Source organism: Anser anser (genome assembly GCF_964211835.1).
Source record: "Anser anser genome assembly, chromosome: 1".
In the NCBI taxonomy this organism is placed as follows: domain Eukaryota; kingdom Metazoa; phylum Chordata; class Aves; order Anseriformes; family Anatidae; genus Anser; species Anser anser.
In genome coordinates, this window is record NC_139720.1 from 33,956,062 (window position 1) to 33,979,609 (window position 23,548).

The 23,548-nt window shown below is 38.8% G+C and overlaps 1 protein-coding gene across 1 annotated transcript in view; it reads left to right on the forward strand.

The window, feature by feature from the left end:
- The window catches only part of LOC310883482 (uncharacterized protein), a 121,384-nt gene that overhangs the window by 81,204 nt on the left and 16,632 nt on the right, over window positions 1-23,548 (forward strand). Inside the window, exon 11 of the mRNA XM_083803925.1 lies at window positions 18,973-19,127. The gene's annotated coding sequence lies outside the window, so the exon portion shown is untranslated. The remainder of the gene's footprint in view (window positions 1-18,972; window positions 19,128-23,548) is intronic.

Genomic DNA, 23,548 nt, shown 5'->3' on the forward strand with positions numbered 1-23,548 from the left:
ATTAATGGTACTTCTCACTACAGAGGTCACTGGGCAGAGTTTATTCACTTACCCTCTGAAGGGACTAACACATTTTGCAAGATTGCTGCCATTCACCCCTCAGTCTTTTCTTCCCCACGCTTAACAACACCCCAACCCCCTATCCTCTACAATTCCTTCTGACTTTCCGACTAAAGACACAGAAAAAAGTCACTGGGGACTTTTCATCCAAAGACTGACACATACCTATAAGCTAGCTGCCTAGTCTTAAGTGCTACCACATAACTACTCACATTTCTCAGACTGGCTTAAAAACAGCCCATGGTGTTGTGTGTGACCAGTACTGAAGCAAATAAGCTGCCAAACCCATTTAGAGGTTACTGGAACATGGTATCAAGACTACAGTCAGTGGTTAGGTCAAAAATGTGTGTGGCCCAAATTAAACAGTAATCCCCTCAAGGGAAGATTGGTGGTGGCTGTCCAGTCCCTGGTGTCCCTGAGCTCCCCACCTCATCAGGTGGTACCTGCATCTTAGGAGGGTGATTTCACTCTAGGTTCTTAACTGGGAAGCTTCAACACCTTTCCTTGAGGAGGAAGCTGTCTCCCTCCCTAAGCTACACCAGAAGTATGGGGAGAACTACCTCCTGCTCCAGGCATGCAGCTGCATTCCCAGAGCTCAGGGGAAGGTCTTGTCCCTGGGGGAAATATCAGGCACTGCTGCAATGTAGAAGCGTGGTCACCCATGAGGTGCTATGAGGTGAACCGTAGCCACAGAGCCCTGGAAAGTCTCACAGACCCAAAGCCATGGCCACCTGCCTTTCTCTGGGGGAAGAAATAGCATCTGCCAAGCACTTGAAGCATTTTCTCTGCTACCTCAGAGCATCAGGCACTTTTGCCTCCAGCCACCTGAAGAAAGTAGGAGAAAGCAAATGGATGAAAACAGGAAAAAAAGAACAGAGGAAAATTTATGTGGGGAGGAAGCTCCCTTTCTTGTGCCCTCTCCTCTCAGCCCGATTAGGCAATAAAGGCCTTGAAGGATGAATTTTAATTCTGTGTTTGTTCCAATACAAGGCTGAAGGAGATATGGATGCACTAAATTCAACACAAGCAATTCCAGTCTTCCTCAGGGACAATAATATTTACAGTTGGACAACTTAAAAAAATAAAAAGAGATGAGACTTACATGCCAAGTTAATGAAATCTGTAGCTTCTGTAAAGATAATAGGGCTATAGACAATAAACCGGGAAAGCCTGTAAGAATTTGCAGTCACAAAAAAGTTGCTACTATGCAGAGTAACAAGGAACAAGAGTCTGCCCTTATTAAAGTCCATGTGAGGGTTTTTTTCTCATTTCAAAAACTGCCACTTTGAAAACACTTCAAGAAATTAGCTAAAGTACATTCTGACATCAAAATTCTGAAAAATCAATATAAATTCACAAGACTTTTCAGTGCCACCAAATTTGTATTTTTATTCAAGTGGTCTCATTGAATAATAGCAGACAAAAGAGGCCCAAAGTGCTTTAGTGGATAAAATAATGTACGTGGAAACTGTGGTCTATTAAAGTAGAGCACATAGATGTTCAGAAATGTACTGATGCTTTCAATCTCTCTCACATTTTACTGAAGTATGCAGTATCGTATTCAAAGAGCTGTGGTCTAATTCTTTTGTTAAACTCCATTGATTTTAATAGGCTGTCACTGTTGTGTACAATTAGTAAAAAAAAATGTTCTAATGCAGGCATTTACTTTTACAGACCACTTTTAGATGTCCTTGATAATGATTTGCCATGATCTTGCACCCTCTCAGCCCAATCTGCAGACCCTATGGGCTTATTCCCAAGCCCCCTGGGCTAGTAACTGGGAGTTCTTTGAAATGGGCTTATATGGCAATTTGCAAAGTTTACATTTCTCAGGATACTAAGTGCACAGGCTGTGACTTTAGGTGCTTATGGATACAACAGCAGGACAAATAGGCTTCGTGGAAGAAAGCCTAAGTTTCTACATGGAACTTAGTGTCTGCTTCGACTTCTTGTTATGAGACCTGACAACAGAGATGCAAGATCAGGAAGGCAAAGGAGAAATAAACTTGATAGTCCAACAGAGTGAAAACTATTCAGTAATGGTAAAGGGTCTGAGCTGTATTTAAGATGTATGGGGTTTAAAGTTCTCTCTGACAGAATGTCAATTGTAGTACATTTATAACTTGAGAAAAAAAATATATAATTTTTCAGTAGTTTGAAGAATGAGACATTGGGGAAAAATGCTTCTCCTAGAATAGAAAAAAAAAAAAAAGGAAAAAGAAAAAAAAAGCTTCTGCCATGGACCATAGGCTTTTCAAACCACAGTCACCTCACTTGCAGGAACTGATGGTATCAGTGCTCTATCATGAAAACATATTTGGGACTAGCACCAGCTTGTTTGATTTCTTTTCTCTTTGTCTAACAAAATGCAGTTCTGCGTGAAGGTAAGAAAACAATTATAATTAATTTTCCTGATAAAGTTATTGAGCCCATGCTTTTCATTTGGCATCCATAGCTAACCTTTGCTGCTCTCAATAGCCAGGAGAAAAATAGCCATACAATAAATTGTATGGATAAGAATACAGAAAGAGAGTTATAGAATATGTTTTGAATTAAAAATATAGAAAAATGTCTTGAGGGAAAATGAAATGAGAGATATTGAGAGATTTTCTGAACTTGTGTTATTTGGCAAATTTGAAACAGTAATCAAAAGCACGTCACAATACTTCATTTAAACATTTTTTTTTTTTAAGTGAAATCTTTCACTTTCCAAGCTGAAATGATTTTTCTGTCCTTTGACTTCATCAAAACCACTACATTGTTTTAAATGGACAACACTGAAAGCACATGGATTTATTGTTTCTGGAAGAAAAAAAACAAACACACATAACAACTGTTCAATTAGTAATAATTCAAACTCTTGATCTTGCAACATTTTCAAAAGTTTCAACGTTTAATCTGGCCAGAAAACACCACATTTTGTAGCTACTAATGAATTAAGAAAAGTAAATCTGCTGTTTCCTTATCTGCTAATGTTAGGTGGTAACATTTTATATTGTCATGAAGAATAAAACAAGGTACCCTCAGAATTAAAAAGGGGAAAATTCATGGAAATACATAGAAAAAATTCAGCATAAAACCTGATAGTAATCAAGTGTGTGGTAGGAAAAACAGTTGCCCTGATTTTGAAGGTAATATAAAGAAAGGAGTGATAAAAGTGGTACAAAACTAACATCAACAATCCTGTCTTTTTTTTTTTTTTGAGAAAACAACAACAACAAACAAAAGAAAAAAGAAAAACTTTTCTACCAGTAATTTCTTACTTTCCCTAACAGGTTGGCTAGGAACTAGGAATTTTATTCTAAAATTTTGGCTAAAGTACTGGTAAAAATGTGAAAACAAGAAAGTACCCTGAGATAAGGCAAGTATTACTAGAAGAGGAAGGACAGAGTCTGTGGTAACCTCTCCTAGACCCTGATGCTTGCACCAGGGAAGAAAACTTTGCTTTGTGACCTAGGGTCCAAAGGGGAATGCTCAGGACGTTCTCTGTAGCTGTCTCCATATTTGCTAGCCAAGGCCATCTTCTGCAGTCTTTGCAGGATTTTTGTAGCACTGGAAAAAGAACTAAAATAAAAAATATGAAAAAATAAAAATAATGAAAACTCTTCTTGAAAGATACAGGTCAAGAGGCAATGGGCACAAACAAACACAGGAGGTTCCCTCTGAACACTAGGACTCATTTCGTTACTGTGTGGGTTCCTGAGCACTGGCACAGTGGAGGTTGAGGAGCCTCCCTCCTTGGAGCTCTTCCAAAGCCACCTGGACATGGCCCTGGGTAGCCTGCTCGGGGTGTCCCACCTCAGGCAGGGGTTGGAGCAGGTGGGCTCCAGAGGGCTCTGCCAGCCTCAGCCATTCTGGGATTCTCTGGTCTCTTGACAATAAATTCTTGTCTTGTCCCATCCTTTCATGTGGTGGGAAGGGACCTGAAGCTAGAAGTGGTTTCCCTATTACAGCCTAGAGCTGATAGTGTCCCCACTGCATGCCACCTCTGCAGCTTACACTGCACAGACATCAGACAGCAGTGGTGTAAGAAGTGTCGTCTTCTGAAGTCTTATATGCTGTCTGTCTACGTGAGTAGCCTTCACTACTGTTGGGCTTTCTTGTTTTCTACTTATTTCTGTGACACAGTGGCATAGGTGGTCTGTATACTGACTGGATGGGTGTGCTCTGTACCTGTGGGAAATCAGAAAAGTTAATGCAGCTAGGTCTTTTATGAAACCTGTGGGAGATATATATATATATTTATTATTATTATTATTATTATTATTATTATGGTTTACAAGGTAACATTAGATTAGATAATTCTCAGAGAAGAAAATTTTCCCTCCTATATAGGATGGTTTTCCTAGAGTCATGATTCTTCTCTCCTAAAAATATAAGACAGTGGAACACCTAGGATATTTTGATGGGATTTTTCCCACACAATGCTGGGCAGGTTGACAAAGAAGGAAATGAAGGAACAGTGTTCCTATATACTTTTCTTGTATATACTTGTATATACTTTCTTGTTGGAAGTTGGAGTTACAGGAAGAAAAGCTACTCTAAGAAATCTTTGATCAATATCTAGAAATTTTTTGACATGTAATTAAATCTGAAAATGCAAGTAGAAAATTCAGAAAAGAGTGGGATTGATCCAGTTTAAAGAACAGATTTGACAATATTATATAACACAAGGTACAAGAATAGCACTTCGATTCAATTCTATAGTACAAGAACAAGGAAACTTATTGTGAAAATGAAAAAAAAAAGCCTTTTTAAAACTGGTAAGATAAAACTTGTTACACAGCACACTGTTGGCCTGTACTCCTCATGATCCCTATCATGGGCAGCTTTTGGCTGGACTAACCATAGCTTGCTGGAACACTGAGATAGCTGATGGTAAAATGCTGAAATAAAATCAGCACTTAAATACATAGATACTAGTGAATATTAAATAAAACATTATTGTGTTTTACAATCTCCTTATTAACAAAGGCAAATGGATTTTGCCTTCAATGAAAAATAAAATAATTCAGTAAAAGACACTGCCCTTTGATGGAGCTAGTCCTTGTTTGTGTGAAAAGCTTACAAAAATAGTTATTTTTCCATTCTGCTCTAATTTCAAGCCTGTTGCTTAAAATACATGTCCAAACAATAGGACAAGACAACTCAAAAAAACATCCTCCCCGGTATTTTAGATGACAATATTAAACTCTTACAATAGCAATACACACTTTTCTATTATTTTCTTTTCTGTGCAGGAGACATGTTATGTTGTACTTCTTTTTCACATTTCTAGACTTCTATATGCCTTTTTTTCTTCTTTATTCAGGGTTTTTATCTAGTATGCAAAGGATATTGTATACAATTAAATATATATATATAAACAGCTGAGAAAGCAGAAAAATGATAAATCTCCAACTACTTTGGCTTTTCCATGGTTAAACGAGTCTATAAAAGAGAGGTGAATCTACAACATTAGTCATTTCCGCTAATTTATGTTCTACACTTGTTGTGTCTCACTGCCATTCCCTATGTTTATCTGAAGTGTCTGAACAAGACACATTGGAGACCATCTGCCATCGATTTTATTTTCATTGCACCGCACTAATAGCAAAGTTGTTTATCTTTCAGGGCCTTACTCAATAATAATAATAATAATAATAATAATAATAAAAAAACCAACAACAAGTCTAGCTGTGACTGCATGCGGGGTGGCTGTCTGCTGCTGAAAACAGCTCATAGAAATAGCTTGCCTTTCCATCTAGTACAATGAAGTTAAAATCTGTGTCCAGCCAACTTGTGAGCCATATGTAGTAGCTGCATGTTTGTTGACTGAATGTGGAATGTAAAGATAAATAGCTCTTCTGCCACTGGTGCTCAATGGGATGAAGAGAGGCACAGAGCTGTGGCTGGGCTTCATGGCTGATGCTCTGCACTGCTCGTGTGAGTGCCGCTGGATGTGCAGGGAAGAGCAGAGGACCACCTCCAGTTCAGCTGCTCCTGCGCAATATCCAGGTTTGGAGATGGACAGAAATGCTCCATTACATCTTCAGATGGAAAAGTCTTCTCCTTATCTTCTCTCAAGCTCCCTGCCTTAGGGAGTAGAACAACTACTAGTTTGGAAAATATTGTTTGGAAATTTGTCTGGTTTGCATTGCTTTTTGTAAGCACTTAAAGGAAGTTTATACACATATATATATATTTAATCTTCCTTTATTGGTGGAATTCTTTAATTAACAGAGAGGGGTTGCTTTTTTTTTAATCTATTTCCATATTTTTCTGTGTTTAATGCAACCATTTATAGTTTGTTCTATATATACTATTGTGTAATATATAATTAGATATTTTGTTTAATTCTATCTATTGTAAAGGGAAGTCAGTTCACAATTGCTCATTTAGAGCTTAATTTTCAAATGGTTGCACAAGGAATTTTCTTGGTAGAAAGGGTACTTATAGAGCACTGGGCAGGGTTAAATAGATCAAAAATCATCAGCTGCTTCCAAAGACATTTTTGCTCACCTTGCATTTCCAGTAAGCCAGATGCAAAATATCATTTGCAAATAGCTCTTTTGGTAATGGAAGACTACTGTACCATTACTCGCACCTGCTCTGGCCTCTTGATAGACCCTCTCATCTGTGTGGACAGGTAGCGATCACCAGGCAGAAGGGCCAATAAATTTGGTGGGTCTATGAGCAGGCAGAATAGGATGTGGAAGGTGATGCTTGTCTGTGGGGTTAGCACATCTTTGCTAGGAGAATAATGTTATTGTGATGAGCAGCCCCAGGCCATGGACATGCCGGGGTGATCTCTCTGGCAATGCCCAGGGACCAGCTGGGACTGCAGCGCCTGGTGCCCTGGGACACCCAACCGCAACGAGGTCTAGGCTCAGCTCTGGCTCAGAGGGTGTTTGCACCACAGGGCACCACAGACTGTCTGCCTTTGTGTTACCTGAACAAAGTGTCATTGATTTCAGGTACTTTTGCTGAAATAAAGTGAAAGATCTGACTTCAGTAGCTTGTTATCCTCCTGTTTTAAAGTGCTCAGCTGGTAAAATAATAAGCAGATTTAAATGGTAGGGTACTGAATTCTAACAGCAAAGTGAAATTCCCTGGAATTCACCAATATCAATATTATTTTGAAAAATATTTCTTTACCTATTTTGATTTTTTCACTTTCTTAGTTATACACTGATGTGCAGTGCTTGGAGGCACTCCTGCATGATTGAAAAACTATGGTCAGCAGAGTTCAGTGAGCTGAGCCTCAATTCTGAACTAGTCACCCATGTGTTTATTGCTTCTACTGTTCAGCCCATGTGTTAGATTTTAGAGTGTTTAATCAGAGGCATGACTAATTGCAGGCAATGAGGTAAAGCACAGCAAGTGTAACACCACTATCTTGTCATATTAATCTGTATGAATGCACTTGCCTTCAGAGCCTCAGTGAATGTGGGTAGCATGCACATTTTGAAAAAAAATAAAAGTAAACAAAGAAAAAATGTAAAGAAAACCAGGAAAGGGATAAAGAAGACACACTGGCTACTCCTGTAATGTCTTTGCAGATAACGTGACCTATCTGTGCCATAGCACCCTCCCAGCAGCCCGTACTGGTGTGAAGCACCTCTTGGAGCACTGCCCTGTGGGAAAAGCCACCTGAGAAGTGTACAGACTACTCATCTTGCTTGCTCTGCACACGGGGAGTTGGGGGAGAGGTTTGCCAGAGGGACTTAGTATTTTCCAAAGGAAGAAATGGTGTGGACCACGTTAAAGGTGATTCATATTTGCACCTCCTGTGACCTTTCAGTAAGGCCCACTGCACACAGGCTTGACCTTTCCATGGTCCAGCTGCTGCAGAGTTTGCAAAGAACACGTTTAACTCTGCTATTTGCAACAGGAGCTGTGTATTTGTAATGCAGGGTAAGGTCTTGCACAAAGACCAGAGGGCTAGTCACCTTGTGTTCCGGACCAAGATTGCCTTAATTTGGTTTTACAGCTGTGTTCCTTAAAGTAACACAATTATTTTTAAAAAATAGTCCTGGGTAGGACTGTCTAGGCATGCAAACATCTCAGATGAGTAACATTTACTCTACTATTTGCATTAAATAGGAGTACCAATAAAGTTTAATTATTAATATAGCTTATTATTACAATAGAAATATTGTGTTATATATATTACTAACTAATGCCTACTAATTATTCGGGGTAAATATTGGTTGTGCATAACAGTGATGCTGTAGTATCTCAAGGGAGCCTTTCACATCAGGCTCATTCCTTGTTTCCATCTCCAATCCCGACTGTCCCCAGCATGACCCCAAACCCTCTTGATACATTTTCTGCTGTTGCAGGGATTAGTGAAGACCTCATTCTCTTTTGCCTTACTCTTGTGCCATGTTTTTGTTGTGACTTTTAGAAACCTGATATGTGGCAACCTTTCTGGTAGCTGTGCTGTGCTCACAGGTCTCCTGTTGATGTTGATAACTCAGGTCTCCCCTTAGCCACCCAAAGAGAAGACTAGGGCTGGAGAAGTGAGCTGAGCTTTGGCTGGGTGCTGGGTTGGTGTGCTCTTCAACCCCTTTATGTTGCAAGAAGAATCTAGCAGGGATCCATGCTACCCATATAGCTACAAATGTGTCCTATTCAACAGTGAAGCCAGGACCAGTAGCCAAAACAACTGGAAGTCTGGGTAAGTCCTGACTCATTCTATCCAATACTACTAACAAGAATCACACAAATAATACACTGATGGATATGCAGATTTGTACATACATAACACGACTTGGGAGAAAATTTTCATAGGAGCCTATTTTAGTGCTGTAAAAAAATGATCTGAATGTTCTTTCTTTCTCAGAAATATGTCTGAACCTCTAAATCAGCACAACTGATTTTGTGATTTTCCTTGTGGAAGTAGCTATAATATAGCACCTTTTCACATACTATGAAACTTTTTCTATATAATAGTAGTCTGAATTCATGTTATCGATGAGAGCAGCAGTAAGAGAAGAAATTAGGCTGATGGAGGTCCCACCTTTGGGAGACATTTTTCTGAACTACTGTTTTCTCTGAATTTTCCCTTGGCCTTCCTGCAAGAAGTTGTCTAATGTCTATTTTTGCTGTCTCTGTCTTAGAATCACAGAATATGCCTCTGGACCTGATTCTTTGTTTGCGTGACTTCACTAAGAGGTGGCATAGCTCTGGAAGACCAATGTAGAGGGATGAATTACCCAAGCAACTGATTGTTTAGGATAATTAGTTTTAGGAAAAAGACAAAAAAAGAAAAAGAAAAAAAAAAAAAGAAGAGCTTATATTACATGTGCTAATTATAACAGATCACTGAATATAAGAGTAAAAGTCAATTTAATGTTTTAGTATGGAATCTGTCATGCCTAACACTAGCTGTCAAAACTAAATTAAGGACACACATAGGATCCAAACTAACAAAGATAGTCAGTTAGCTTCTATCATAAAAGTGGAGAGAAAAAGACACCTTCACAGAGCAAGTCTTTCAAAAATACTTATATACATATTTCAGATATACTTCACTGGTTATGGAAAAACCCACCTGATTAGCCTGGACTAAATGATCAACATATTTAAATTAGATTTAATAAATCAGCACTCAGTGCTATAGCAAAACAGATCAAGTGGCAAGAGAATGGCAAGTTAGAAACAACCATTGCTAGCAGTAATGACATTTGAATCACTGAGGTAATACTAATATTAAATAATCAGGGAATCAGTTGTGAGGGATCAGGACAAGTGTGTCATTAATTTACCTGTTTACAATCTTTCATCCTGCACCCATATTTGTACCTTGGTTCATAATCACAAAGTCAAAATGTCTCTTCTGTCCCTCTGCATAGATATTATTCTTTCATTTTATTGTCTGGTCAATAGGATATACTACACACAAGGCTAAGCTGTGTGGAAATTAATTTATTTGAATCTGTCCATGGTGTCTAAATTGACAGAATTACACCAGAAACATGTTTAATGCAAAAAGGGGGAATCGATGCAAGTGAAAAGCTAAAGGCTCATCTTGAGAATTGAGGAATGAGCCAATTAGCTGTGACTGGAGGAAACACAAAAGTGCTGATGTGTAACCTGAGAAGACTTTCAAATATCTGCTGTTTTCTTGCATTTTATTTTAACTCTGAATATGAGGTTGCCACAAATGGGGCATGGTAATCAAAGCATATTACTGACCATGACTCAGCGGCAGAGGTTTCTAGCTGCAGTGAAATCAGAAATGCTTGTTTAAAAACCTTCTCCCAACATAAAATCTAGTACTGTATAGATAAAATATTCATTTTATGGTTTCAGAATGTAATGGCTTTATTGACTGAATGTTTAGAATAGAACAGAATAGTTCACTTGTAAGGGACCTACAAAGATCATCTAGTCCAACAGCCTGACCTCTCAGATCTCATAAAAGTTAAAGCATATTACTGAGGGCATTGTCCAAATGCCCCTTGAAAACTGAAAGGCATGAGTTCAACCACCCCTACAGGAAGCCTGTTCCAGTGTTTGACCACATCCACAGTAACGAAATTTTTTGTGTTACCCAGCCTGAACGTCGCCTAGTACAGCTTTGTGCTGTTCCTGTGCATCCCTTCATTGGTTCCCAGGGAGCAGACAGGCACCTCCCTCTGTGCTTCCCCTCCTCAGAAAGCTGTAGGGAGCAATGAGGTTGCTTCTCAGCCTCCTTTTCTCCAGACCAGGTGACCCAAGTGTCCTCTGCCTCTCCTAATAGGACATGCTTTCCAACCTTATTATGAACTTTGTTGTCCTCCTCTGGACACTTTCTGGATGCTTATTTGTGATAAGAGTTATTCAAGAAATATTAAAAAAGGACACAGAAAATTCCAGTGGAACAAGGGGGATTCTCAGTTTCTAGGAAATAACATTTCACTTGCACTAGATTGGCAATGTGCTCTGTGTACAGTGAAGGTGTCCTGCTGGTTGCAGAATCCTACTTTTGCTTGGTGACTTTTTTCAGTTGAGTGTTGGCAACAGAATTAAGGAACCATTGTTATTCCTCATCTTTGTATCTGGATGAACTTGAGATGCTGAGACCATGAAAAAGGTGACATTTCTACAGCTTCAGTTTGTGGTATGGGAAGGCTGAAAATCTTTGCTTTGAGCGTGGGGAGGCTATTTGAAAGCTATTTAAAAGCAGGTCCCCAGTGTAGCCAGAGTATTAAATACAGATCTTGGAGACTATGGAGGGGAAAAGAAAGAAACAATAAGAAATTTTTGTGGCACAAATCTAACTTGCCTATGGGTAACATTTCATTGAATTAGCTGTGAATTGTAGGAACTCAGCACTGCATTGCACTGTGACTTTTGCCCTCTATCAAGCTGCAGTGCGTGCCTGTACATTTGGTGGCTGTATTTCTATGTTCCCTCTGATCACTTCTTGCATGTTGGTCATTTTTTTATTCTGTTAGAGGCTAAGCTTGAAGAGCAAGCTGTATGCAAATCCTGTGACACTGCTGACTTTCCATCTGTGCTAGAAATAACCAATAAAGCAAATATAATGAGAGGGGTAACCCTGCAAAGTGATGGTATCAAGTATCCAGAAAACATTTCTATAGAGGCCATGAGAAGTGTGAGGTGTGGTAATAACTAGGAAAAACAAAAACAAAAACAAAACAAAACAAACAAAAAAAACACACAAAACCTAATCATATCCCCAAAATAAACACAGAATAGATGTCTGTTTTACTCCTCTGCCAGTCTTCAAATGTGCTGGAGACAAAACCACTGTTCCCTCCAGAGCAGCAGATGAGGAGAGAGGGGCTGACTTCTTTCCTCTAGTAATTAAGAGGGTTTCCCCTGAGATCAGAAGGGCCTGCACTATCTCAGAACAGAAGGCATGCCTACATTCTTTGCTGGGCATACTGGTCCCTCCATATTCTTTTGCTGTGATCCCTTGAGGGTGATGGTCCTGCAGTTAATGAAGATATATCATACATTTCCCACCTTTCTGCTGTTGTTTCTTTCTGCCTATAGAAATTTCTTGTCAACTTTCCTAACTTTATTTTCAAGGAAAGACTTTTCTGTTTTCAAGGATTTTTTTTTTATTTTTTTTTCCATTAATGGAAATCACAATTTAGATATGAACACATGTACCCAGAAACTAGGTCCTATGGGCATCTATAAAAAGACTGCAGCTCAACAGGGTCGCCTATACAAGTGGATGGAACTTGAAAGTGCAACAGATTTCCAGTGCCTGACCATACTTTGCCTATTCTGCTTCTCTGCCAAATCCTATGTTGGCAGGGAATGGACATATGTTTTACACAATGACAAGCCAGAACTATAAAATGTATTGTGCTAATGTCTCCCATATCGATGGTTTACAGTGGAAAATTGATGAGTCTTTTACTAATGTAAGTTAGGATAAAGAATAAAAATCAAATCAAAATCAAGATTGTCAGTCCACTAAGCTGAAAAGAATTGCCTAACACATAAGTTTCATTTAGAAGCATGAAACATTTTTCTGGCTGTCAGTCTCTTTGAATGAAAGACAGTACAAATTTTACAGTACTTGTATAAGAACAAGTTATATATTGCCTATGGAAATTGTTTCTCTATTCTGTAAGCCTTCATTTCTCCTGCTTTGATGATATTCTTCTGGAAGATTATCTCAGATATACTCGGCTTGGAGATAACCAAAACTTGGGATTTCTTGTTCCTAGGAAGTTTGGTCTCTTCAGATTTTACTCTTGAGGGATGTGGAATAAGAGAATATTTTCTTAAGACTTTGGTTTTTTTTTTCCCACAAATTAAAAAAAAAAAAAAAAAGATATGATAATTGTTAATATTATAATTTAGAGAGCATTAAAGCATTTCCATGCAGCATATATTTCCCCAGACTCTGGCAGCAAATAAAAGGAACTGACATTTTTGACAGCTACCTGCTTTAAGCAAAAAAAATAAAAATAAATGTAAAGTAGAAAGTTTAGGCAACAACTGAGGCATTTAGGTTTCCTGAGTTGGGAAGATTTTCTACCAAGAGAACTGACCTTCAGCACTTCTGAGGAGCTGAGGCTTCTCTGCAATCTAATGACTGTGTTTTCTGTAATATTTCACAATTGGTGAAACAGCATTTTGTAATGAACATCTGGGATTTTTTAGTGTAAACACTTTGGTTCTTCTGCAATTATGAGTGAATGTACTCCATAAAAAATCTGTGCCAAAGCCTGATCCTGTAGACGAGCCTCAAATCAAGGAGCTATGTCCACCACAGCAAGACTAATCCTTCTCCTCCATCTGTGAACAGGTTACACAGTCTCTCTTAGACATAATCCTGTGCACAGAATAGAAGAGGGGGCTGATGCTTCTCCCATAAGTAGTTTTGTACCCTGGTGTCTTTATTAGACTTTTGCACTGGCATGTTTCACTGAAGTTCAGACCTCTGCAGTGCAGATGTCTACGTGTGTCCTAATCAAGGGATGCGCTTTGCAGTCAGCAGAGCAAATGTAACCTATGATCTGCATTGGATAAGTGTTTCTCTTCACTAGCTATAAAGGAAATCTAGACAACCAGCTCAGATGAAGACAGCAGCCAAACACAGGGCTGGGGTTGTCCACTGGATCTCAATGTGTGGGTCCTGGTGTGCTCCCCTGCTTGATCATTGCCCGGCCTCTACAGCTGTGAACGAACCACATGCTCCACATCAGTAGAGTCACTTCCCATGCTTTCAGTTGTCCCACAGAGCATAAACACCACATGGCCCTGGAGACACGATGCCCTCAGTGCTTGCATTGGTCTGCTGACAGACTGACTTCTCTGATGATTTGTTGGGGTACTTTTGAATATGTACTTACTGCAAAAGTTTCTCTATAAAGAGTGGTGTGCGTCAGTAGGACTTTGACAGAGCTCATAACAAAGTGGCTTTTCCATAATTCTGCACATGTTTAGGGTTTCTAGTTAGATAGATGTTATAAATTGTCACAAAAGTTTTGTGAAGTAAGACTTTTTAAGCTTTATGTCCAGGCTCAGTACAGATGGAAGTGTATCTGGTCTGCTTGCCTGGTTGATTTGCTGTAACATCTTCCACTACTGATCTGGAAAGCAGAGGCTTTTCTTTTGAAAGATTGGCATGCAGAGGCAAATCTGGCCCCAGCACTGCAGATGCATAAAGCACTTTGGCAGAGGGATAAATGTGGTTCTGCTGCACAGACGGTGCTGCTTCTCTCTGGAAACCAAACTCTTCTCTCCAAGTATCTCTGTAGGAAGGATAGAGCAGTGTTGATGGCGGGGCTGAATCTGCAGCTCTTCACATTCATCTCTGGGACTGATTCATTGCATTTGTCCAAAACCTGTGAAAAGGAGAGCTCTGAAGCCACTTCTGCATTTAATGAAGATGAAAGGTTATTTGGAGACTTCAGGAGACATATTGTTATTAGTCAAGGGTTGGAAGAAACATCTGTCATCAATGCTTTGTATAAGACAGCATTTTGGGCTTGTTTCAAGTCTCTGAAAATAGGTCTGTGAAGGGTACCTTTAAAAGACAGGAGACCGGAGACGCAAATTTTTTTTTAATGCATTACCATGAGATATATCTGAGCAGTAGCATTTCAGATTCCCTCTGAATAAAAGGCTGAACAACAGAAAACTAGGCCTAGGATGGGGACAGCATTGTCTTTAAGTGGCTTTCTTCTCAAATTATTCTGGGCTGAAGTGGAAAAATGGTGGGTTGGGAATATAGAACCATTATTTTGTCCTCACGCTATTATGACCAAGGCTTAATGATTCTTCAGATGAACTGCCTCAGCTGAGAATACATTAATACAAATGTTCTGCTTATCCTGCTTTGCTGGTCTTTCTGAAGTAGAAATTTGGAATAGCTTAGGTTTATCTATTTCTCATAAAATTGCGTTGAAATAAGTTAATGTTGCTTACAACAGGCATTGGAATCAAATCAATGAATAAAACATCACTGTTCCTACACAGTCTTGTAACTGAACAGAATTATATTTTAATAGTTAGCATATAAATATGAAGGCACTGAGAGACAGGGAAAATAGAGGGAATTTAGTGTTTTATATAAAGATCTGCACTAGCAAGAAGAAATATGTACAAACTTATACCAGACATGAAAGCGCTGCCCATCATTTTGGTCAGAGTACCACAAGTTGTCAGGCAGAGAGAAACAACCTAGCATGACAATCATCTCACTCAGACAGGATGGTAGGAAGTTAAATATCTGTGTCAGTGGGATTTGTTTCAATAGGGAGCACTGGGCAATGGGAAAAAACAGGTGCCTCCAGTAAACAAATTATCTTCCCTGGTTTTAGGATTAAGTGTATCATTCTCTGGAGATGCCTAAGTTTTGTGAGGAAAGTACCACACTATGAGACAATGAATTTAGTTATAAATTATATTATTTTAGATCCTTAACTTGGGGTGAATCCCACCACTAAACTAATGTGAGATGTGGAATCTCTTTGAGATTAATTTTTTGAGCTTAAGCATTTTATGGAAAGCAAAACAAAACAAAACAGCACAACAAACCACCACCAACAAATCTTGACTTTAAAGTGATCAGTAATGAAGAATCTTTTTTAGTAAATCAATCCAGTTGTTAATTATGTTAATACTAAGTTTAAAGCTTTTTGCTGTATTTGTAGCTCAAATTAGTATAGCTTCAAATTTTAGCTGATAGACATCATTAAAGCCTGGCCTGCTCCAGTGAGCTATTGCACAGCTTTGTTCCCATAGAGTGGAAGTGGGGATTAATCTTGCCTTAATTTTCTTGTCTCAGAGTCAGGTGCCTACTCTGAACAAATCTTTCCCCCACTAGCCGAAGGAGACAGATAATGATGTACCGAACCTGTTTGGGAAATTTATTTTATGCTGGAGGAAAAGCATTCTGTGGTGATGATACTTTCTCTTTCCATTGGTTATGGAGGGGGCCTGTAGCAGGTGGCTTATGAGAGATGACTAGCTTTAAACAGCTAAAAACAGGTGGAATAAATTCTTCTCCAAGATGCACTCACGGTATCCTTGACCTTTGCTTCACTAAACAGACTAAGCTGGTGGAAGCAGCCTTTAAAGAATCTTTTTTTTTTTTTTTTTCCTCTCTTCCTTGGTCTGTTATGTTATTCTTCTTTGAACTCTTAACTCTTGAAGAGCAGACACCAGACCTGGACACTCTTCCTACATAGTACCATACTCTCCTTCTCCTACTTGGGATTTCCATTTGAAATTGTAAGGATCATGTTAGGGTATTTCCTTAGGACCTCAGAATGAGTAATTGCCTCCCATGACCCCCAAATCCTTTCTGAATAACCACGTCCTGGAGCATGGTTGTCCATCCGGTGCACATGGCCTACTTTCTTTGAAAAGATAAATCTTTTGAGGGACTAAGCTAAGCCGATTTCTTTTTAAATTCCAGATCTCAAGACACGTAAGGCAGGCATTTTTTAGAAGGGTAATACTTCATCTGTAAAATTTGATCTTAACTGAAATCACAGGGATGTGGATCAGAGAAGGGGCAGTTTTTGTAAACCATATAATCTCATCTCTCACATATTATTTTTCTGGATTTTCAAAGGGAATGATTGATTTCTGCCTCAGGAGACAGAATGCAGCCACAAAAAATGGTCATAAATTAACTGTTAGAATACCTGACAGTCTATGCTGCACAGGAATCTTGCAGAATTGGCCTCATGTTCACACATACCTCATATTCGCAATGGCAGTTCTGTAAAAGGAGACATATATTTTCTGTGCACATACAGATTGATTTGGCAGGAATCCAATCTCAGCTAAACTAGCCTGAATGCAGCGTAACACCACTGACTGCGCAGCTGTTGCTCTAGGTTTGTACATTTGTAACTCAACCTGTGCTGAAATCTCAGAGATGGCATCTCCACGAGCTGTTACTGGCCATTTGTTTGCCGAGGGAGAAGATAACATAAAGAGAATACTGAAATGTTTCTCCATTTAAGGGATGTCCTCAGAATTTTAGAAAGTTGTGAAATATTTTTAAAGAAAAGACACAGACACTAATCTGGCATGCTTTATTCCAGATTGTTTTACTAAAGGTGCATGGGTATTGCTGGGCAATGCCTACATGCCCAGTGGCAGACAAATGCAAACCTGATGTCCTTCAGCACCATCCAGGAGCCAAATGTCCATTACTGTTGCCTGTGCTCAAAATATAAGATCCTGCCAAGTTTTTTTATTACCTGGCATTGAGTATAAGAATAAGCAGCCTATGGTGAGAAGAAGACAATTCAATGTTTCAAAACCATATTTTTAAAATGAAGCCTCAAATGCTCTGCCACAAATGTATGTATCAAAATATGTGTAAAGTCTGGGCCCCTACACCCCTTCTGTTCCATACTACCATACTAGAGGTCCTGGAGATCTTATTTATTTATTTAATTTATTTATTTTAGCCCTCTTTCTCATATGTTCACTAAAACCTGACTATAAACAACAAAAAATGTTCATGTCAATAAATGTACTGTTTTAAGTACCAGTTTTGTACAAAATAATTGTGTCAGAATATTTCTTTGTATTTATTTATAGATCTTCCCTCCTCTCCTTTCCATACAGCCTATTATGCAGCTTTTCCTCTCCTGGTGAAAACAGATCAGTTAAAGATGAAATTATTATTAAGCGTTTTATTTCTAATCCATAACCTTCACAGCTTCAGACTTATTCCTTTGGGAATGCATTTTATTTTAGCCAGTTAAGTTTTGACTGTATTTACAGAAGGTTAGCTTTAATAAAGGTGGCTGAAGAATTTTCTACTGAATAATTTTCTTTTGGAAATGCTCCAAAGAACAAATCTTTCCCCAGAATGCATCAGAAGATGAATGAATTGTAACAGGAAAAAAAATTAAAACAGTCACAATAACATCAAAAAGTTTTCTGCTGGTTATATGGAAATACAGATTTTTGTGCTTCATTATTTTCATTTCAAATATGCTGTAGGTTTGGAGTTTGTGTATATAAAAATGTAGCATGAAATCAGTATCTCCTATTAAGTAGTAGTATATATTTTCAAAAGTATTTTAAAAATATCACAATAAATTAATCTTAAAATAAAATAAATTATAGCTACCCAAATTCATACAGAGAACTCCAGACAACACAAAAACAGCTCCTTTTGTACAGTGGCATGATGACCGAGTCTGTGCATAAAAACAAAGCCTGAGCCCCAGCACAGTTTCAGACACCTGGAACAGTTTCTTTTTGGAGCTCATACTTGAGCAAGGCCTTCTCTGAGCAGCTTTGCTTTACACATTTCCTCTCCTTCTAGCATGATAGCTTTATTCTTTTTGTTTATTTGTTTTTCCCAAGCTGTCTCTGCCTCTCCTCCTGGTGTCTGCTCCCGTGGCTGTTGGCAGAATGAAACGTGCAGTCCTGGACTGCCCCGTTTCTCACATAGGAAGCCAACGATGCCATCTTCGAGCACATGACAGGAACTCTGACAGTCGCTTTACAAAGCAGAGAATTGGGACTGGCTCTGAAACATATTTTCTGTAAAGATTTGGGCTTGAGGAGATACAATGAGAGCAGGTGGCTTTAATGAAAATAGTTGTGGCATGATATGACTCAAAAGCCCTAGCTCTAGCCACCATTTGCCCTTGGTAATTTATATGCTAGTATCTAAAACAGGCAGATTTGAGCCAATTAGCAAGCATAAGTCACATTTGACTTGGGGAGGAATAGCTTATCCACTTGAGACTCTTTAGATGTGTAACTAAGAAGAAGTTGTCAGCTTACATTAATTTTTACACATCTTGGCTACACCAGAGATGTAAAGGCAAAATCTAGTGTTCAGAAAGCTGACGCGGAGCTGAAGGCTCCACAGGGAACTTAATCAATGCACACATTACATTGATCACAAATAGTTTTTCTTTGTGTCAGGCTACTGATGAGGTTTTTCTCCTTATATAATTCTTTCAGAAAAAATTGTGTAGGAGAAAAGATAATAGAATGGAAATTGCATCTGCAAAATACAAGAGACAGTTGTAATATTTTGTGAAATGCTGCTCAGTGAACTGAAACATCTCTCACAAGATGAGTTCTCTGCCTGGAAGATGCATCCAATGTGCATAAAGGTGAGTGACATTCAACCACAGGAGCATGGATTACTTACGAAAGGCTGGAGTCTGATCTCAGCTATACCTGCATGCCCTGAAATAAATTATTTGAGTGTACTGTTGAAAATGGGATCTGTCTGACACCATTTTTAACCCAAGGATAGTGTTGCCCTTTTCTGTAAGTGTTACATTTTCAAGATGAGTCAGTAAACATGAATATTTTAAAAGAAAAGTTACTTATTTACAAAGTAGACAGAAAATTGAAAAATTGTCCAGAACATAAACTTCCAGCCACCTACCTGACACCAGGAAGCAGCTCTTCTGCTCTTTTGCATTTGGATTAGGAAGACGTGCAGCATGGGGTACACACTTCCAGGCGGCTGGCAGAAAATTCTGAGTCTGGGTCCCACTTTGGTTTTGGATTGAGCTGAGGGCATCTGTAGCTGGTAGCCCCAGACCAGCTGTCTGCATAACTGCCCCTGTGCCCCCACTGCTGCCTCAGTTCCTGGGGTCCGACAGTCCTTACTAGGGTTTTATACCCACAGCACCACTGTGAATCAGTACATGAACATTCTTCATATTTTATCTATGGGAAATCGAGGCACAGGTAAATTTAGTAACTTTGTCTGAAGTTACAAAGATCATCTCAAGGTAAAGGCTCATTCCTTGCTTAGAATACAGTTTCAGCTTTAGTGCGGGTCTAAAGAGAAGCCTGGACCAAAATAGAGTCCACTCAGCACCATTTTGTGCTCTCCAGAGTTGGCTTTATCATCTGTCATGCTCATGTACAGCTTTCTGCAAAAGTGTCCCAGAGTGTCACAGATGCAAAGCGTCCTTAATGTAAAAGATAGAAAAAATCATGTCACATAAAAAGACATCATTCAGCTGAATGTTGGTAACTCCGAGCCTTTTTTTACTCCATCAAGTGTGAAAAATAAATTATTAAGGAGCCCAGTGTCATGCTTCTGATGACTGAATGTGCCCTGAATACTTCAGTGTACTAGGATATAAATACTGTGGGAAATCCAAAATGTCTCAGTCAAAGTTCACACTTGAGGTAAAAATTGAGAAGAATATTACTAGTTTTGCAAATCTCCATCACATTGCTGCTTTGCTGTCAGGATCTCAGAAGAAAACAGACTGCACAGTGGGCCCTAATTCTGCTTTCAATCTAGTTTATTGATATTTTATTATGTTTAGTAGTTTCTTCTGATGCAACCATGTGAAAGAGAACAGTCAAGCCCTAAATCTGCATGAGGCTAAAATATGTCTTGTATTCTTTATGAGTTTCCACTTTAAAATGAAATGTAGCAATTAGCTTTTAATAAGGTCTCATTATTTTAATAGAAAAACCTACAGACATTAAGTTTTCAGACGTGTTTAAAATCACAAGCTTGTTCAGACTCCAGCTCTGTTTTTGTTAGCTGATAACAAGATTTTGAGACAGGTCTGGCTGCTTATACATGCCACTTATTATGGACATCTTAATGTCTTCCACTGACGTGGTGAGAGATCTCTACCTCTGTTGTGGTTCCTCATTACTTCACACTGTAAAAAGAAATATATTATATGAGTATAAGGTGGCTTTTGCTACAGGGGCTGGACCTCAAAAAAAGGCAGAAAAAGTGGTAAAGAGGTAGCTGTAGTGAGGTGGCTCTGCCTTGCTCACCCAGCAGATCAATGCCCCATTTCAGTGGAGGTGCTATTGGAAATGCAATAGGATTTGAGGATGAAATATTTTAATACCTGATAATACACCTACAGGTTATATTGGTAAGTAGTCAGCAGTTGAATGAGGTGTACTGTACACAATGAAGGCAACCCTACAGTCACATTGTTTTTGAACACTTTTTGCAATCACATAATTTTTTTTGTGGGGCAGAAGGAACATTTCTGTTCCATCTATGGCGACAGGCCCATCTTCTGAGTGAGGAAGTGAACCTCTTTCATTTTCAGAAGCCCAGCCCAGACTGTGCATTTCCTCCTGCTGAGTGGCACTAAACCAAACCAGCAACACCACTCTTTCATGCTATGCTTCCTTTACTGCAAGCAGACTCCAGACTTCCTCAAGGTCCCCAAAGTGTTTGACAAGTTTTCCCACCTTTGTACCCCAAAGACAAGTTAAACCTGCTGGCTCTCACAGAGGCTATGGAACAGAGAAAGGTTCACCTGGAATGATCAGCATTCTCAGCCACAGCAATATCTTGGTCCAGTGACTTGGAAACATTTGAAATGTAAACCCAAATGACACTTGGTTTGTGGAGCTGCTTCCCATGGTGGCCCACGCCTTTCCCAGAAGCTTAATGTTCAGTACGAGATGATTTCAGGACAGAATTGCATTCACTCTGGTGATGGAGTGACCACAGTTTGTCTGACAACTAATTTATTTAGCATCCTCTGGTACTATTTCAAACGCACTGTTGGGACAGAGGAGATTTCTGAATTACCATTTGTATGAACCTAAAGAGCAAAACCAAAACAAAAAAAAAAAAGGAAAAAAAGGATACTTCCATTTTGCTCATATTTCTAGAAGAAGAAGCAGCACACATGAACTATTTCAATTTCCAGTCACTTTTATTCAAAAGAATTTCTATGTAATCCTAGACAGTCTTCAGTTGCCAGCATCCAGGACAAGAAACCTGCAGGACAAGTCATGGGGCAAGGCTAGCGGGATCTAAACAAACATCTCTCAAACATAGAGGTGTAGGGCCAAAAATGACCTTACAGATCCTCTAGACCAACACCGTACTCTAAAGAGAGATCAAAGATGCCTACAGCATTTCCAGCACATGTATGCCTTACATACACATCTGTATGTTCTTAAAAACCCTCTACTTAAAAAAAATAATAAAAAAAAAAAATGCAAGAGCCTCAGTCAATATCCTGTTCCACTGTTTTACTGTCCAGGTGGCCCGAAAGCTGTTCCTATTATCCAGCCAAGGCCAGTTAACTTGTCAGAAGGGAATCGGGTCAATACAATTTGTTCTTGTCAAATCTGTCAGCAGCTTTTATCATCTTAGTATGCTCCAGGCACTTATAAATTGGTTACCTAACCACTTGTTCCAGAATCATTCCAGGAATTGGCTTTACACTGAATAATCTATAATTCCTGGGCTGTTTTTTAAAAGGTAGGTATTATATTTGCTCTTCTTGCATTATCTGGGAGCTGCCCATGTTTGTTGAGTTTTCAAAAAGATAATAGTGAGTACTTCAGAGATTTCTTCCTATTCCTTCAAACAAGCAAAAGTGAATGTCATCAGGACCTTGTGGTTTCAATTGTACTTAGCTTATTCAGACATTTTTTCACCTAATTTCTCCCTATTCTGGCTATGTTCCTATTCTCACATTAAATGTGGTTAAGTATCTGATCAGAAATTAATCTTTGTGTGTGTAGACAGTGAACACTTCAGTACTCTGTGCATTGCCTGTTAAGCAAAGAGCTTTTACTTTTCCTTTCTTTTGTTTCTCATGCATTTATTATATCTTGCAGATTTTTGCTGCCTTTATGTCCCAAAACAATGTCAACACCTTAACCATTGTGATCTCTCTATGTTCTGTTTAAATTCATATCTAATTATGTTCCTTATTTCTACTTGTTGTATGACTCCTTTTGATTTCAGGTTCTTATCAACGTCTCGGTGCTGTGTAATGCACTTTGCCCCCCTATATTTTAACTTGTCTCCTCTAAGTTTATTGTTGTGCATTTGATGTAGATATCAGCAATTCCTACCTTTCCTGATGTCCTCCATCCCTGAGATTACCTACTTCAGAGACTCAAGTCACACTTAATTTTACTGATTTCTAGGCTTCTCTCATTGTCCTTTCTTCTAAAATACAGTTGAAATCTTTTCTAGCTTTAACAGCTTCACTGATGTTGTGATTGCTAGATAGTGGGTGACTAAATTGGAGGGTTTTGTTACTTATATTCTTAAATTGGAAACAATGATAGAAAACTGCAGTGGTTTTGTGCTTCAGCTGCCAAAATTAAAATTGCTCACAGACACAGTATATTTATATATATTGTTCGTGTCAATCTGACAATCTCAGAGGATTTTTGAAACATTCATAGAACCTTGCTTTGAATATTAAGAGATAAATTTAGTCTTTGGCTTCAATCCAGAATGATGTGTTCTATGTTGCCAGACTTTACCTGGATATTTCCAAATTATTCACTTTTTCAGGGACTCCTCGGGGGCTCCTCTTTGGACCTCCTGGGTTCTCCTTGGATCTCTTGCTAGGTGCACATCTCAGCCTCAGGTTACCATGAGCAATGCTCATGAGATACAGAGAAAAGGAGATAAGGGAAAAAGGCTGCATAGGAGCCACACAAGTAAGTCTGACTTATGTTCATGAATTCATGTAGAAATCAAGTGAAAACAAGAGCTTAAAAAAGTACTTCCAGATTCTGCTATTGTTCACAGAAAGAAGCAGGGCTGGTG